Raw genomic sequence first — 16307 nt, 5'->3', positions numbered from 1 at the left:
GCTTGGGATCTAGTGGAGTTGTCGGCTAGAAGAAAACCCATTGACAGCAAATGGGTGTTCAAGAAGAAGACAAATGCAGAAGAAAACGTGGATAAATACAAAGCTCGATTGGTAGCAAAAGGTTATTCCCATGTGCCTGGAATTGATTTTGGTGATATTTTTTCTCCTATTGCCAAGGTAACTTCTATTAGATTACTTTTATCTGTTGTTGTTGCTTTTGATTTTGAGGTAGAACAGATGGATGTGAAGACTAAATTGCTTCACAGGGATCTGGAAGAGGAGATCTACATGAAGCAACCTGGAGGCTTTGCGGTGAAGGTTAAGAAAGAATTGGTATGCAAGTTAAAGAAGTCTTTGTATGGGTTAAAACAGTCGCCAATGATGTGGTATCAGAAATTTGATACTTTTATGCGGGGACTTGACTTCACCAGAAGCCAAGCAGATCACTGTGTGTATTTTAAATTAATTGGTGACCGTGTTATTTATCTGGTCTTGTATGTGGATGATATGTTGCTGGTTGGAAATGACAAAGAAATTATCCAAGATTTGAAGACCCATTTGTCCTCCAAATTCGACATGAAAGATCTTGGTGCTGCAAACTATATTTTGGGCATGGAAATTAAAAGAGATCGGACAAAGAGGAAGCTCTGGTTAAACCAAAGGAAGTATGTCGAGACAATATTGCAGAGGTTTAATATGCAGGATAGTAAACCGGTGAAGGTTCCTATTCCTGTAGGTGTAAAGTTATCTGTTGAACAGTGTCCCAAGACACAAGAAGAGGAAGAGGACATGTCCCATGTTCCATATGCAAGTGCAGTCGGTAGCCTAATGTATGCAATGGTATGTACTAGACCAGACATTGCACATGCAGTGCGAGTATTGAGAAGGTTTATGTCAAAACCATGGAAGGAGCATTGAAGCGTGTGAAGGGATGTTGGCGAGTCCAAGCATCGTTCTGAATCTTTCAATCTTTTCTCTTCCAAGTGCTTTGGTGAAGATGTCTACAATTTTCTCATTAGTGAAACAATGGCAGAGATGGATTGTCTTGGCCTCCACATGATGTCGAATCAGATGATATTTAGTATTGATGTGCCTTGTTCGATCATGGAACTTTGGGTTCATAGCCAACTTTACTGCAAAGGTATTATCAATAATGAGTGGAGTCGATTATACCTGTTTTACCTACAAATCTTCAAGAATTTTCCTGAGCCACACAATTTCTTTTGTTGCCTCAGCGACTACCACATATTCCGCCTCTGTTGTGGAATATGTTGGAACTGATTGTTTACGTGATCTCCAAGAGACAGCTCCTGATCCAAGACTCATAGCATAACCTGAAGTAGATACCCCAGTTTCTTTGTCTCCATCAAAGTTTGAATCAGAGTATCCAATCAAGCTGAAGTCACCCACCTGTGTATACTTGATTCCAAAGTCTTGAGTTCCCTTCAAGTACTTTAGAACTCTTTTTGCAGCAGACCAATGTCCCTCACAAGGCTTTTGCATAAATCTGGAGAGGATTCCAACAGCAAACGAAATGTCTGGTCTAGTAGTAGTTAAGTAGTTGAGACTTTCTACAAGCTATTTATACTTTGTTGCATCCTCAAATTCTTTTCCTTCAATGAATGTGAGCTTGAAGTTTTGTTCCATTGGAGTAGTCAGAGGATTGCATTCAGTCATGCCAAACCTATTCAACAGATCTCCAATGTACTTCTTTTGAGAAAGGAATATGGATTTCGGATGTTGAGTTACTTCAATACCAAGATAGTAATGAACATAGCCCAAATCAGTCATTTCACTTTTTTACTTCTCCTTTTTTAACAAGAACCCCCATTTAATATACTTGGATACTTGTATATAATATCAATGATATAAGCCCTTTGAAATCAATGACAACAATTTGTTCAACATATGTTTCATCCTATAACTCATAGAACAATCATGCCATGCAAAAAAATTATTGTCAATGGGTTACATCCATAACCCTATCATTTTTTTATGCCACTTACAACACAAACATCCATGAATAGAAACACAAATAGTCTTGTTTGTCTTTTAAAGTCTATTTGATTGAAATAGTAATAGAATCTTAATGTATTAATGTTTGTATTGCCCTTGAGAGCATTAAGGTTGGGCAAACGACCAAAACTATAAAGGCATGAGTGAATGAAGGACAATCACATGCAATTATCCACAAGAGCACATAAAATTCACATCAAGGTAAGCCCATGAAAGTTTTGAGCTTGAATTTATGTTCGTTGGAAAATTTATCAATGATTATGAATGCATCATATCATTGATTTAGGTGTTATATGAATGACTCACTAAGATATTGGGCTAAGAATGACTGCATGGAGATTGCTTTAACTTGGTAGAATAGGCATAGGAAATTGTGGATGAAAAGTTCTTATGTCAACTCATGCATTGGTGTTATTAACAAGACTTAGTTGGCTCCTACTCATCTAATGGCTAATATTACATATGAATGCAATCTCACATGGTTAAATGATGACATAGGAATGAAATATTGTGTTGTTATGATGTCGTCAGTATTTCATTAAGATCTTGCATCTACTAATTAACAAGAAGTGAAACTTACCTCTCTTTTGCATAGAAATTCAATAAATAAGCCCTCTTGGAAACTCCTCAACATTATAACTCATTTATAGCTACACCAATTCTAGTAAAAAATGGATGATATGGTAGGAATAAATAAATCCTTCCATCCATTCTAAGAAACCAAATCCACTGCACTTAAAAAGATCAAGCCCAACTCTTTATATAACACTTTGAATTGGTAAATTTATTAAGAAGATAGAGTAGGGACAGTCATGTTTGAGGTACGAAAGGAAGGAAATCTAAAAATACATTTATAGAGAATATTCTCTTTAGAGTCTAGTCTCCAACACAACTTGAATCACTTCATTTTAAATCCACATGAAAAAGATATGCCCTAAATAGTGATAAATAGTGATTTTTAGTCTAAAATTTGCACTGCTAAAACTTTACCTTTGAGAATGTTCATCACATTAGGGGCATATCGAGCTCTAAAATTGGCATCGTAAGGAAATAATATAACAAGAGTTATGAATTTTTTTCTAAGTTGGATTTGTATTATCTTCAAAAATCAAGTTACATCATCAACCAATTGTCAAAAAAATATACCGACCTCACTTTTTACCGCAATGAAAACTGGATATGTTGGTCAATATAAGAAGACATTGAGTTTCGAAAAAAATAAGGAACATCAATTGATCATGGAAAATCCATATGAAAATGACACAAGAAGTTACAAAATAAGACAACATAACATTCAAGTCAGATATATGAAGATGCCACTAGAGCAAGGTCCTTCGCACTAGTACCAACTAGTGCACAGAGCTTGAACTCACATTGGATGTGCCTCTCTATGTGTGCCAAGTACACATCTATAATGAACAAAATTCATATATGCAATGGAATATTCAAAACATCTAGAATATAAAAGTATTCATAATAGGACAAGTAATAATTTTAAATAAGAATTGTTGAATGTACATAAGATATGATATGAGATATTACAGATGAGGGCTCACTTATATACCTAAGTGTGTGCCCCTTCATGAATGGTCATGTCCTTAGAGGCATACCTCTTCAATAACTAATTATTATTTATTTAATCATTAAAAATGAAATAATTCTTTATATTATTTTTATATATATTATATTCATAACAGTGTCTACCTCTTCAAAAAAGCTTTGTCATCAAAGCTTATCGTTGACAAAGTGTATCATTTGTTTATTTGTCTTGTAACCTATTCGCATTTTTCGAAATTCTTCAAGTTGTCATCTTCGATGATATAATATGATAGAATCCTCTGAGTGATAAACAAAATTGTTGAACTAAGAAAGGATTTAACCATCCTAAATCGATCTTCTATGTAATCTTGTGATTGTTGGATACTTCGAATGATTTTTTATCATAATACTAATTGTATTGATATCGATATTCTTGGGAACATTGTTAGTTGTTTATGGTATGATGGATATAGACTACTTAAGATGTATGCTTTTATGATTTGGGGGTCGATAAGGAGTTCTTGTGATCTGATTTCCCCTTGACCAGCTTGTGGTGATCTCTTGGTTTACTTGAGATATATGGTTTCCTTCATATATGAAAGTCACTTGGTTAATCATTGGATATTCACTTGAATTTTTTGTTTGAGATGCAACATCTAAGTATGTCTTCACTTCAATTTGAATTGGATTTGTCTAAACTATGAGATTAATAAGATCTATGTTTGTTCCCTTTTCTTCAACTTGAACTGCTATGTTTGAAGATTTTGTTGTTTCTTTTGCTATAAGTTATTCAAATTTGTTCTCCAATGATTTTTTATCGTCTTTAAGTTTCTTAATCTCAGTGAATATATTTTGATTCTGATTTCTTAAATGTAAGAGTCTTCATTTTTTGAGTCAACTTTATTTTGACATTCAAGCTTTTCATTTTTTAAATCTATGATTTGTTCTAATAACCTTTGACTAAGGGTTTTTAAGCACAAATTTTCTTCTTTTTTAGATAGACTCTCGTTGAGTTTCTTCTCGGAACATTTTTTTCTTACTTTAATTTTTGCTTCTTAGCCTTGGAATTTTTACTTTCGCAAATAATTTTTTATTATGGTCTCTTAGACAAAGAATTTCCTTGTCCTTTTTAGTTGGATTTTTGTAAAACAAATCATCATGTTCCTTTTCTAATACCTTGTTGTTTTGTTTAAGTTATGCAATTTCTTCCTCTAATTCTTTTATTTGTGTTTTTATATTACCTTAATGATGTTTTTCTGTACTAAATAATTTCTCACATGTTGGGCATCATATTTTACAATTTTTATGAATCCACCGATAAATAATTTCCATTTCACAAAACAAACATTTAGTTCAGAATATTGACTTATATATATATATATATATATATATCTATATATATATTCCATTTCACAAAACAAATTTCTGGTTTAGAAATATAATATATATATATAAACCAGAAATTTGTTTTGTGAAATAATATATATATATATATATATATATATATTTGTTATCCTTTGTGTCTGGATTTATTATAATCTTGTTATGCTTATAACTTCCCTAATTAATGTAATGGGTCGAATGATTAAATCTTGGAATGTTTTTTTAGTTTCGTGTTATGAGGGGTCACAACGCATGTATATATTGGAATGGTGGCAATGTTATAAGGGGTCACAACACACATTCAAACGATAGTGGCACTTTGAAAAGCCCAACGACGATGAGAAAACCCGATAGCGATTTAGGTTGGCAATGGTGGTAAGCTGCGTGTAGCAATGGTGGAAGGCATATGTTCAGAAACAACGGTGAGGTTGGCGCTGGATGAAATAGATGGTTCTGATACGATCTTAAATTTCCTGTGAACCTAGCACCCGCCAATTTATTAACCTAATAGAATGCACATTTACTAAATAAATGCACAACTAGGTTTTTAACACAATTAGCAAAAGAAAAATTACACAACCAATTTAATCACATGATACAAGGAAACTCTATCCAATAAATAGTTCTTAATTAATTTGAATTTACTTAAGCTCTCATCCTAGGAGAATGACCCAACTAAGAAAATTATAGATACATGCCCTAGATTTGATCTAACAGATCAGGCCCGAGATCTATCCTTGATCTCTTTGGTTGATCTAGATCTCCATAGTTGTATTTTTGCACTTCCTCAAACCCAACATAGTAGAATGGAAGTCCTTCTCCACTCATTAAAATGTCTCTCACAATGTCTTGTACTATTGTATGGTGTGTCTTTCTCCTCTCTTTAGCCTTGCTTTTATAACCTTACATTGAGCTAAATCCCAAACCCTGATGTCCAAAATGATTAACATCCAAGATTAAATCTCGCTTCAGTTGAAATCAACAATTGAGATGAAAACATAATCACCGAAGTAAATTACCTCACTTTACCTAAGTTTATTTAGCTCAAATAGCCAACATAACAGTTATGTGTTTTTCCCAAGTTAAACTTAGGCTAAGTTATATTAGCAACTTGCTCACACTTGAGCAAGTGTCCTAAGGATATTGTGGGTGACTTCCACATGCCTAGACATGTAGGCCTGTGCAAAAGAACCTGCCTAAGCTACGAACATCAACAACCCCCTCTCCTTGTGACCCCCGCAACTCCTGCACTCCCTCTCATGTTGCATTACACGTCACCCCACTGGTTAGCACCCAATCTGTAGTGGCAAGTTTACAACCTATCACTTGTTGTAAACCCACCACTACAGTTCGAGCACTAACCTATAGGATGGCATAGAGCACAACATAGGAGGTAGTGGGGGAGTTGCAGGATAATAAGCGATGTGTTATAAACCCGTCACTACAGGCAAGGCACCAACCTATGGGATAGCATGAGGTAAATTAAGGGAGGGGGTGTGAGTAAAAAGTGAGCAGGGCAAGACATGAGGGCGAATGACAAGGCAAGGGGACAAGTGGGTGGAAAAAGGGAAGAAAGAGGGTTAAAGTTCAATTAAAAAAATGAAATTAGAAAAACTTGAAAAATAAGGGGTATATATATATAGTGGGGAGGTGGGGGACAATTCTGAAATCATTCTCTCTCACAAACCCCCTTTCCTCCCTTTGGCCACCCACTCACTCCCTTGCCTAATCCTCCCCACTCTAGTCCAATTCAATGACAAAGGAATGGGTGCGTGGGTACCCAGAGAGAGGAAAGCGGGTTTGTGAAAGAAGGAATGATTTCTGGAATCATTCTCCTTTCATGTACCCCTTAGTCTTCAACTTTTTTAAATTTTGTTTTTTTCAATTGAACTTCATTGCTTCCAAGAATATATATATATATATATATATATATATACCTTGGGCGGTTGGCACAAATGATTGTTATCCTCTATAGGCAAGTTAAATGAGGGGCTTTATTGTAATGACTTAGAGCTTTGATGTTGAGCCTAAGCAACCCATTGAAAACCGAAACATATATATTCCTTCTATTAAATATAAAGATATTTCTCATACATATAATTTTTTTAATCTGCTTTTTTACAATTTTGGTTTTTTACTTTTTTTTACTTTTTCAATTTTTTTTATCACGCATTTTTATAATAGTTTAAAACTTACCTTTTTGCAATTTCGTTTTGTAGAATTAAAATTATTATCATTTTTTAAATATTGTTTAGTTTTCTTCATAGTTTTTAAATTTGAGTTCTTTCATTTTTTTCTCTTTTTTCTTAATATTATTGTTTTTTTTATTTCAATTATTTTATTTTTTTTAATTAGAGTTGTTTCATTTTTTTATTTTTTATTTTAATATTATTGTTTTTTTATTTCAATTACTTTGTTTTTTTAATCATGATTTTTCCTTTTGTTTCAATGCTTTTCACTCCATATTTGTCTGAAAATTGTTACATGTTTAAACCCCAAAAAACCAAAGAGCGAAAATTGTTACATGTTTAAACCCCAAAAAACCAAAGTGCAAATTATAGCAACACGTTTGGTCTGGATATTGATTTCATGGCTTCAATTCGCAACAATATTAGTTGTCAAGAACATGGTTCCAAACACTTCATCATATTAACCCATAAAAAATAATAATAAAATAGTGCTCAGCTTGCACCACTTTTGGTTTCGGATGTAGATTTCAAGGGTTTTTAACAAAGCAGGACTAGTTGTCAAGACCACAGTTTCAACCAAGATATAATTTTAACCCCAAAGAAAAAGGGGTGATGCTGAGAGCACCATTTTTTTGTTTTGGAGGCTCAATTTTAAAGTTTTTGTTTGCAACTTTACAAGTGACATTCCTAAATTTTCCTAAATTTTCATTTAAACTTGAAAAGAAAATTGTGCTACCAATAGAACCATTTTCACAACTTTGGAGGGTCTTTTTCAAGTTTGTAACTTTGTCCAATGAGTCGCATTTAAATAATCATCTGATATTATACTACCAAGCCTCCCCCTCAAAGAGGCTTGTCGTTCATTCACCTCAGTTAGATTTATGACCATTGAATTAGGTATTTCTTATGCTTGTTTGATTATTATATTAATGACCACTGAATTAGGTATTTCTTATTCTTGTTTGGTTATTTGGTTCATAGCATGTAGCCCATCTTGGCCTTACCTTAGCACTGAAGCATATGACATTGCACCTTACCAAGAACCCCATATTCATGATTCCCATCCCCACATAGATTTACAAGTCATGACATTGCACCTACCCTCGAGAGGCCCATGGTAAGCACAGAACCACAGACTTCTGGCGAGAACATTTTTTTTCCAACCAAACCTTTGTGGTTGTACAAGATCACATTTCAATAGAGCTTGGCCTCTAAGCATTCTGATGAGACAATCTAGCCAACATATAGATCCTATAACTTCTGTTATCCTTCACTAGACTATAGCCACCATCATCAGAGATATGGGACACTTCTGCTTAACATGGAGGAATAGATGAGACTTAATCAGTTTCAAGTATAAGAAAAGACTATTAATAATTATAAATTGCACTTCCCACTTTATTTTTCCCATCTCATTGGTCACACTAGATCACCCACTTATTGTTGGGCAATATTTTAATATACCTACAAAGATTTCTTTTCTTTATAGTGTGTTGATCAATTTGGTCCCCATTAAAACGAATCTTCTTTGCATAACTAGCAGATTCTTGCAATATGTCTTCTTACAAGAGAGCCTCCAGTTGTTACAACTCTGTTAATTCCACGATACCCTAGGTTTGGAAATTGTCATTCCATTTAATGCGAAGCAAGCGGGCAACCATTAATGAAAACCACCTCAGATTGAGAGACCATTGCTCACTTTAATGCCCAGAAAATCTCTATAAGGCTTCAGATAATGAACAGAAGATCCCATCAGCATATATTTAGCTTTTGTTTTATTTGCAATTTTTTTACCTAATGGCCTCTTGGTATTAACCTAAAGCATCTGGAATCTAGATTGCATGCCCAACAATGAGTTTGCTTCTCCAAGCTTCTTATCTGATAGATTGCATTATTCCCCGAAAATTCAGTTTTTCTTCCTACAAGGATCCAAGCCCAAATTTCTGCTGTAAAGAAATGGCTAAGAGAATCTGAAAAATGATCACTGAGAGCACTTTGTCATGGATAACTGGTTGTTCACTAAAATCTGGTAGTAAGCATTTTGCTTGCTGGAAGGAATAGCAGTCCAACAATTGTGCATCAACCCCTGCAGTTTCAAACTATTTGTCTTATAAAAAGATAAAAGTTTTGCGATAGGAATCATCTTGCACCTCAAAGTTGGTCACTGCAACAATAGAACCAAAGAACTGTTATTTACAGAACAGCACACATTATTAGCAGAATCTGTTGCATGGTCTCTCAACAGCTAACACTTGACATAAAAGGCAACAGGCAGACTAATAGCTTGAAAACGATTGCTGACAGCATGTTTAGTATGCCATGAAGTAATCCTTGATGATGCGTCCTCTTCACTGTTACCAAGAGATAATGCAGTTAATGTTGATGAAGCACTCTTAAATTCTGATGAATCAAAGTTGTAGACAGAGGTATTAATTTCATCCTTGTGGTCAACATGGCCTATATTTACCTTGTCACCTTCGGATTTTATCTCATTCGTGGCCTCTTGTGTAGAAGCATCAATTTCCAAGTTCCATCAACTTTGATCGTCTTCATAAAGCTAAACATAATATGAGAAACTTGCATCTTCCAGAAATTATTCATTATAAAATTTCTGTAAATTAGAATGTTCATCAACAAGGGCTAAAGAACACGCTATCTCTCCTCTTATGTCTTCTGCCGCTATATAAGTTTGTCATTGTTTGTGTTACCCCACTAAGCCGAGAAAGTTGCTCTGATAAGACTGTTATGAACCCGACTACTATGAACACATAGACTAGTTAATGGCAAACTGATATTACTGAAATAACAGATCAAATACAGTTAGGGCTGTTCAAGGGAAACTTTTAGGTGCTAAATTTTGCCATTGGGCTAATTTTCCATGTTTTTCCCCATAAATAATTTGCTAATTTCCATTTTTTCTCAAAACAATTCACTAAATTCTATAATATAAAATTATTTCATCTAAGAATTCCCAAATTTGTCTAGAAACTACATAAAATCTTTAGAGATTTGAATATTTTTACATAAATATCACAAAACATTTCATAGTTGGCATTTTAAGAATTGGTAAGATTAGCCAAGGTTTTGACACTGTAAGTTAAGTATGGATTTAAATTTTCCATTGTGATGATGTTAAAACCAATAGATTTAATAATTTGTATTATAGCAGATGTAAGTATAATAAAAGCAGTAAATTCAGCAAAAGTAGAATAATAACAGTAAATATATATTCCAAATATGACACACAAATTAAACTTAAGAGCAGTTTAAATAACACATGTAAATCTTAGCCAAAACAAAATTGGTCTGTGTGAGATTTTTCTAAATAACCAAGCTGCAGAACCACGCTGCCTTTAGTTCACAACCACCCAAGATATAGAGTCTAAAAGACAGCACGCAGACCAGAGAAGTAAAACCAGATTACTGCAAAAATGTATTGCTCTATCTCATTAACTTTCATTCAGTAAGATAAATAATGGACGCAATACAAATCCTATGAGCTTGCTTTTATGAACTAGGGGAACATCAACAAAAGCTGCGCATATGACAATTTTTTCCATAAAGCAAGGGAAAGCAAGCCAAGCAAAGCAAAGTAAGCTTAACTTGTTCAATGTGCACGAAAGCGCCAATGAGAACAGCAAGTGCGCTAATGTAAACAGCAGCATGCACCATATGCACCAACACCCCCACATAAGTGCAACTTAGGTGCACATGAGGCAATGAAGAGAGGGTTCCCAGCAAATTAAAGCCATATGAGGTACCCATGTACAAAGAAAAAGAAAAAAAAGATTAAGGGGGAAATCCCAATGGAGAATCCCCACTGGGAGAGGAAAAAGAAGAGAAGACTTAAGTAGCCCACTTTGGAGAAGAAGCCTCCCACAACCCCAAGAAAGCTCATAGATAAAAAAACACATTCTCTGTAAAAGGTTTGGTGAAGATGTCAAGAATCTGCTCCGTAGTCGGATGGTATCTGAGATCAGTAACCTGTCCATTGATGAGCTCCCAAATGAAGTGCAACTTGAAAGTGCTTGATCTGTTGCCGGTGAACTGGATCTCATGAGATCTGAATGGTACTTTGATTGTCACAAAAAATGACAAATGGCCTCAATGGTGGCGTTGACAACTCCATAATCAGCCTATATGGTAGATAGAACAATAGTAGATTGCTTCTTGCTCAAACAACAAATCGGACCAAAACTAAGAGAGAAAAGGCAGCCTAAAGTGGATTTCTAATCTGTAGCACCATCCACCAGATCAAAATTTATATACCCTACAATCAAGGTCCATACCTGTTGCATAATGAATCTTAAACCCGTGAGTTCCTTGGATGTAATGGAGAATCTGCTTAGCTTCCTTCCAATGCAACTCATGGGACTCCTGCATAAACTAGGAAACAATACTCATAGCATATGAAATGTTCGGCCTAGCATAAACAAAAGGATCCCACCTAGCCTGCAATATAAGGTGTTGTCAACCAAAGATGAAAAGCAATGTGCCTCAAGTATGATGCAGGATAAAAAAGGAGTCGCAGCATGCTTTGCAGTTAGCCAAAAATCATGAGCAGATCAATAGCATAGTTGTATTGTGCCAAACCTGTCATGTAAGGCAATTTTCAAAGCAGCAATGGATGTTGAGGAATTGCCTATGATGAAAAGATCATCTACATATAAGACCACAAACAACAGAGAATCGTTGTCACAGAAGTAGATATTTTATTCAGAATGGAATGACATCAAGAGAATCCAAGAGAAAGAGGCATGGAATCCATCTTGGCATACCAAACCCAAGGGGCTTGTTTGAGACCATAAATGATTTTCCAAAGTCTACATAAAATGGAAGAATCCTAGGAGAGACAAATTTACTGAGAGAAAACATTAAATCAACATTCAGCAACAAATCATAAGGCATGCAAACCTAAGTTGCACTGAAACGGATATGGGAACGGATACGGATATAGGGTTTGAAATGGATACGAAAAATTTTCAAAAAATCCAAATACGATATGGCAAGATTAATATATATATAAAAGATCAAATAAAAATTTCATATTACCATTCATCTTTTAGAATCTAGATTCTATGTTTAAAAATACATAATCACCATCATAAATTCAACATAAACAAATCATCATCATCAATTCAGCATAAACATTGTCATCGTCATCAATGAATATTATAACATTCAACATATCATCAAGTTCTGTTTCAAATTTCAATCATCAACATCATCACCAAAATTAATAATACACACTACATAGTACAAAGTACAAAATGAACTATGACTGACAATCTACTATCATATGACATACAATGGTATTCAATGTTCATTGTTGAAATGTTTAAAACATCATCATAAATTACATTTACATATCATCAAATGTCTTAATCCATGTAATTAAGATCCACATCCTCTCCAAGAGTGGGAACATCGCTATCATGTCCACTTGAAGATCCAACTATTGGTGCCTCCTCATCAAACAAAGTCATATGAGACAAGGCATTCAACGTCGTATCCAAGTCAGATAAATTACATTTACATATCATCAAATGTCTTAATCCATGTAATTAAGATCCACGTCCTCTCCAAGAGTGGGAACATTGCTGCCATGTCCACTTGAAGTTCCAACTATTGGTGCCTCCTCATCAAACAAAGTCATATGAGACAAGGCATTCAACATCATATCCAAGTCAGGTAACTCTGGTTCCAAATCCCATAGTTTGGTGGGCCCAAATTTGTATTCGTCACTCTTGTGTGACAGAAGGCGAAGGTTCGAATGAACACGCACTAGTTCCTCAACCTTCTTAGACCCTGTTAAACACACATGGGCAGCAAGAATAATGTGAAGGATAAAACATGACAATACAATTTTTATTAACAACTGATATACATTTCTAGTACATTGTTGTGACCGTTGGGTTTCACATCCCAAGGTCTATTTATGAGAGATTCTTCAACGTAAATCACATAGAATATCATTTGTCGACGCGTTTTGAACCAACTAGTGTGGTTCATCGTCAGGACAAGTTGAAGAAATAGATCTAGCTATGCAATTTAAATAGTATGAGCAGAGACCCCCAACGGCTATCTTATCCAACGGCTAATTTTGACTATGGGACCAGAGTTAAAAAGTCAAAATAATATAGTTATATTCTTTTGACTTTTTAACTCTGGTCCCATAGTCAAAATTAGTCGTTGGATAAGATAGCCGTTGGGGGTCTCTGCTCATACTATTTAAATTGCATAGCTAGATCTATTTCTTCAACTTGTCCTGACAATGAACCACACTAGTTGGTTCGAAACGCGTCGACAAATTATATTCTATGTGATTTACATTGAAGAATCTCTCATAAATTGATATGGATCACAGAAGCCTGAATTCGACAATCCCAAGGTCTCTTGGACTCCTTTTGTCCATTCGGCTTCCACACTAACCCATTGAGGATTAGGTGTCCAACATTCCCCCCCTTAATCCGAAGGGTTATGTATGAGTCCAAGTAGAGAGCTATAATACAAAATGTGCAAAAATGCATGGCAGCACTAGGCTGAATGTGCTCTCTAAAATGTTGGTATAAAGGGCGGTGGTTTAAGGATGACCACCAACACTGGAACGCTTAGTGCAGTTCCCGAAACTCTTCCAAAACTAGCAAGAAGTTGAAGTCTTCTACTAGAGGAAGTGCTCCTATTGATTTGAAGAGGGAAACCTTCAACCATAAAAGGGAGGTCTCAAAAGTGAAAACTTCAACCTAAAAAGGGAAGTCTCAACCTGTGATGGTTTAAGGATGACCAACAACTCTGGAATGATTAATGCAATTCCTGGAACTCTTCCAAAACTGGCAAGAAGATGAAGTCTTCTGCTAGAGGAAGTGTTCTCAATTTTGTTCTTGGAATTCTTCCAAAACTGGCAAGAAGCTGAAGTCTTCTGCTAGAGGAAGTGTCCCAGATTACAAACTGAAGGCATGCTCAGGGGCATCTTTGTCTCTGGCTACAACTCTGAAACTGGTGTGGCAGGTTGTGGCTCAGGCTCGCTTGATGTGACTTTGAAGCTTGTAGATGACCATCATTTCCCCCCCTGTCAGATACAAGGTGAGATGATGGAGAAAACTCAACTGCAAGATTGTTTAATACTCTGGAACAAGTTCTGACATGCGTTTGGAATATCTTCTTCGCTGTTGATGCCCATTGCCAAGAAGCGATCCATCCAAGATGAATCTTTGTTCTTGCAGGGCGTTTGTTTTTGAAGCATATGTTTGAAGAATGACTGGTTTTATGACAGTGCTTACATGGATGAAGATCAAAACAGTGATCTTTCAGATGGCCAACTCAGTCACAGTGTTGGCATTTCACAATCTGTTGTTGTTGTTGTTGTTGTTGTTGTTGGAAGAGGGGCAGAGTCTGGAACAACTGAAGCTGAACTGTCATAAGGAACAGGTGAACTGTCATGAATGAATCCAGCACTCTGAAACTGAATGGGTTTTGAGTAGTTTGGAATATGAAATCACAAGTCCTTGTCATATCCAAGACCGTTTTTGTGCTTGTTGTGGACAAGCTGTTCCCAAGGTCTGATGATGGGCTTGGGAATTGCAGACTGAGTTTCTGCATCTGCATGTACAACTGCTGCTTTATGGGGTACTAAATCTGAATGAACTGTAACATTATTGTCTTGTTGTTTATGGGAGTCTGTTTCAATCTTCTGAACAGAAACAGGTTCAGAATGATGACTCCACTGCTGTAATTCTTCCTACTGTAGCTTTGTCTCAAGCTGCAAAAATTCAATATTCTCTTGTACATTATGCAAACAGGTTCTAATGTCAACAAGAGAAGCTTTGCTTATTCTTACTGTACCATGATCCGAGGAATGTATCAGAGTTTTTAAGAACTCCAATACTTCACCAATTCTGGCTATTTTATTCATTGTCAAAATTACACTGATCACAACTATGAACTCAATGCAAAAAAAGTAATACCCACTCACAGTACACAGCAATATCCTTTATAAATGTGCAGCAAATGAATCAAGGAAGCAAGGCAAAGAAGTGTTGTATTGATAAAGGAACCTGGAACAATCGCGAGTTTGCACAGTAATAAGGATAAGTTTGTTCCCTGAAATTCGTCCTCAACACACAACAAGCAACTATGACTGATATGCAAATGTCTCTTAAACCAACTCAGCTCCTTTAAGATAAGCTGCTACAGGTATCCATAGGCATGGTCCCAAGGAAGTGTCCAAATCGAAAGTATGCATATAACAATGGCCCTATTTTCTGAATTCTGTCTTCTCTTGACACCTAGAACACCAACTGATAAAACTTGATTTGAAGATGCTTTGACACAAACTTTTCCTCTTTGGACAAGCTACAACCAACTCAACCTCTTGAAATAGGCTTCTCTTTGTCTAGAGTTGGCACCACTAACAAGTGCTACTCGACCCCTTTGAAATGATAAGTCTACTATTAATTCTGGAACATATGATCAGTGGCTCCTTGGCCTACTGTGAAATTCCTCTTGGAAAAGTTCCAAAATAGCTCTGAGTTTTTCTGAGTTTGATGGGATTTTTTAGTGAGGAGTTTAGTTAAACACTTTGATAACAGACAGCTGTAAATATATTTATTGAGTTTTACTCCAAATTGAGATGCACAGTGAGAGTATAATGCCTCCAGAAACCTCTCAATCAGCAATATGATATATTCAATGATTTCACCATTAAATTAGATCACCGCTGAGCACATTACATCAGTCACTGGGAGTAATTTACTCACTGGAAACAACACAGAAGATACTAGCCATGCATCTCTACTGATTTCTGAACTTACAAATAAGAGTTTACAGTATGCCCAACATCAAATCTGGAAATGACTGTGGCAGTTTAATGTCTTCAGCAGCAGAACACCCACGAAGGCTGGACTTGAGGACCCTCAGGAAGAATTGACCGAGTTGAAGCTCTCGATTCTTTCCCTGGTCAACAGTGATCCCTACGATTTAAAGATCCCGTCGATTTACATGTGTGGGTCCAAGAATATGTTGTACAACAGTTCGAATCTCTCCATATGATATCTACCTCCCCGCACAGGCATGGGATTCCGTTGTAAAAATAATTGATTTTCACATGAAGACTATGAAGATTTCAATTTTTTTTTTTAAACATTTGATTTTAATAATATATCGGCCTGCAACGTATATTAT

At 35.6% G+C, this 16307-nt stretch overlaps 1 long non-coding RNA gene across 1 annotated transcript; it reads right to left on the bottom strand.

Annotated features, from left to right (window-relative positions):
* Positions 1-10669: 10669 nt before the first annotated feature.
* Positions 10670-13242, bottom strand: LOC149184185 (uncharacterized). Its single transcript, XR_016257757.1, has 2 exons — positions 11417-13242; positions 10670-11263 (listed from the first exon to the last, which is right to left on the bottom strand). It is a non-coding gene; the product is annotated as an uncharacterized LOC149184185 (long non-coding RNA).
* Positions 13243-16307: the final 3065 nt, after the last annotated feature.

The sequence above is a fragment of the Pinus tabuliformis genome, chromosome 3_2 (genome assembly GCF_031772625.1).
Source record: "Pinus tabuliformis cultivar Carrire ecotype Pingquan chromosome 3_2, CPIR1, whole genome shotgun sequence".
NCBI lineage: Eukaryota > Viridiplantae > Streptophyta > Pinopsida > Pinales > Pinaceae > Pinus > Pinus tabuliformis.
This window is presented reverse-complemented; position numbering and strand designations above follow the sequence as displayed.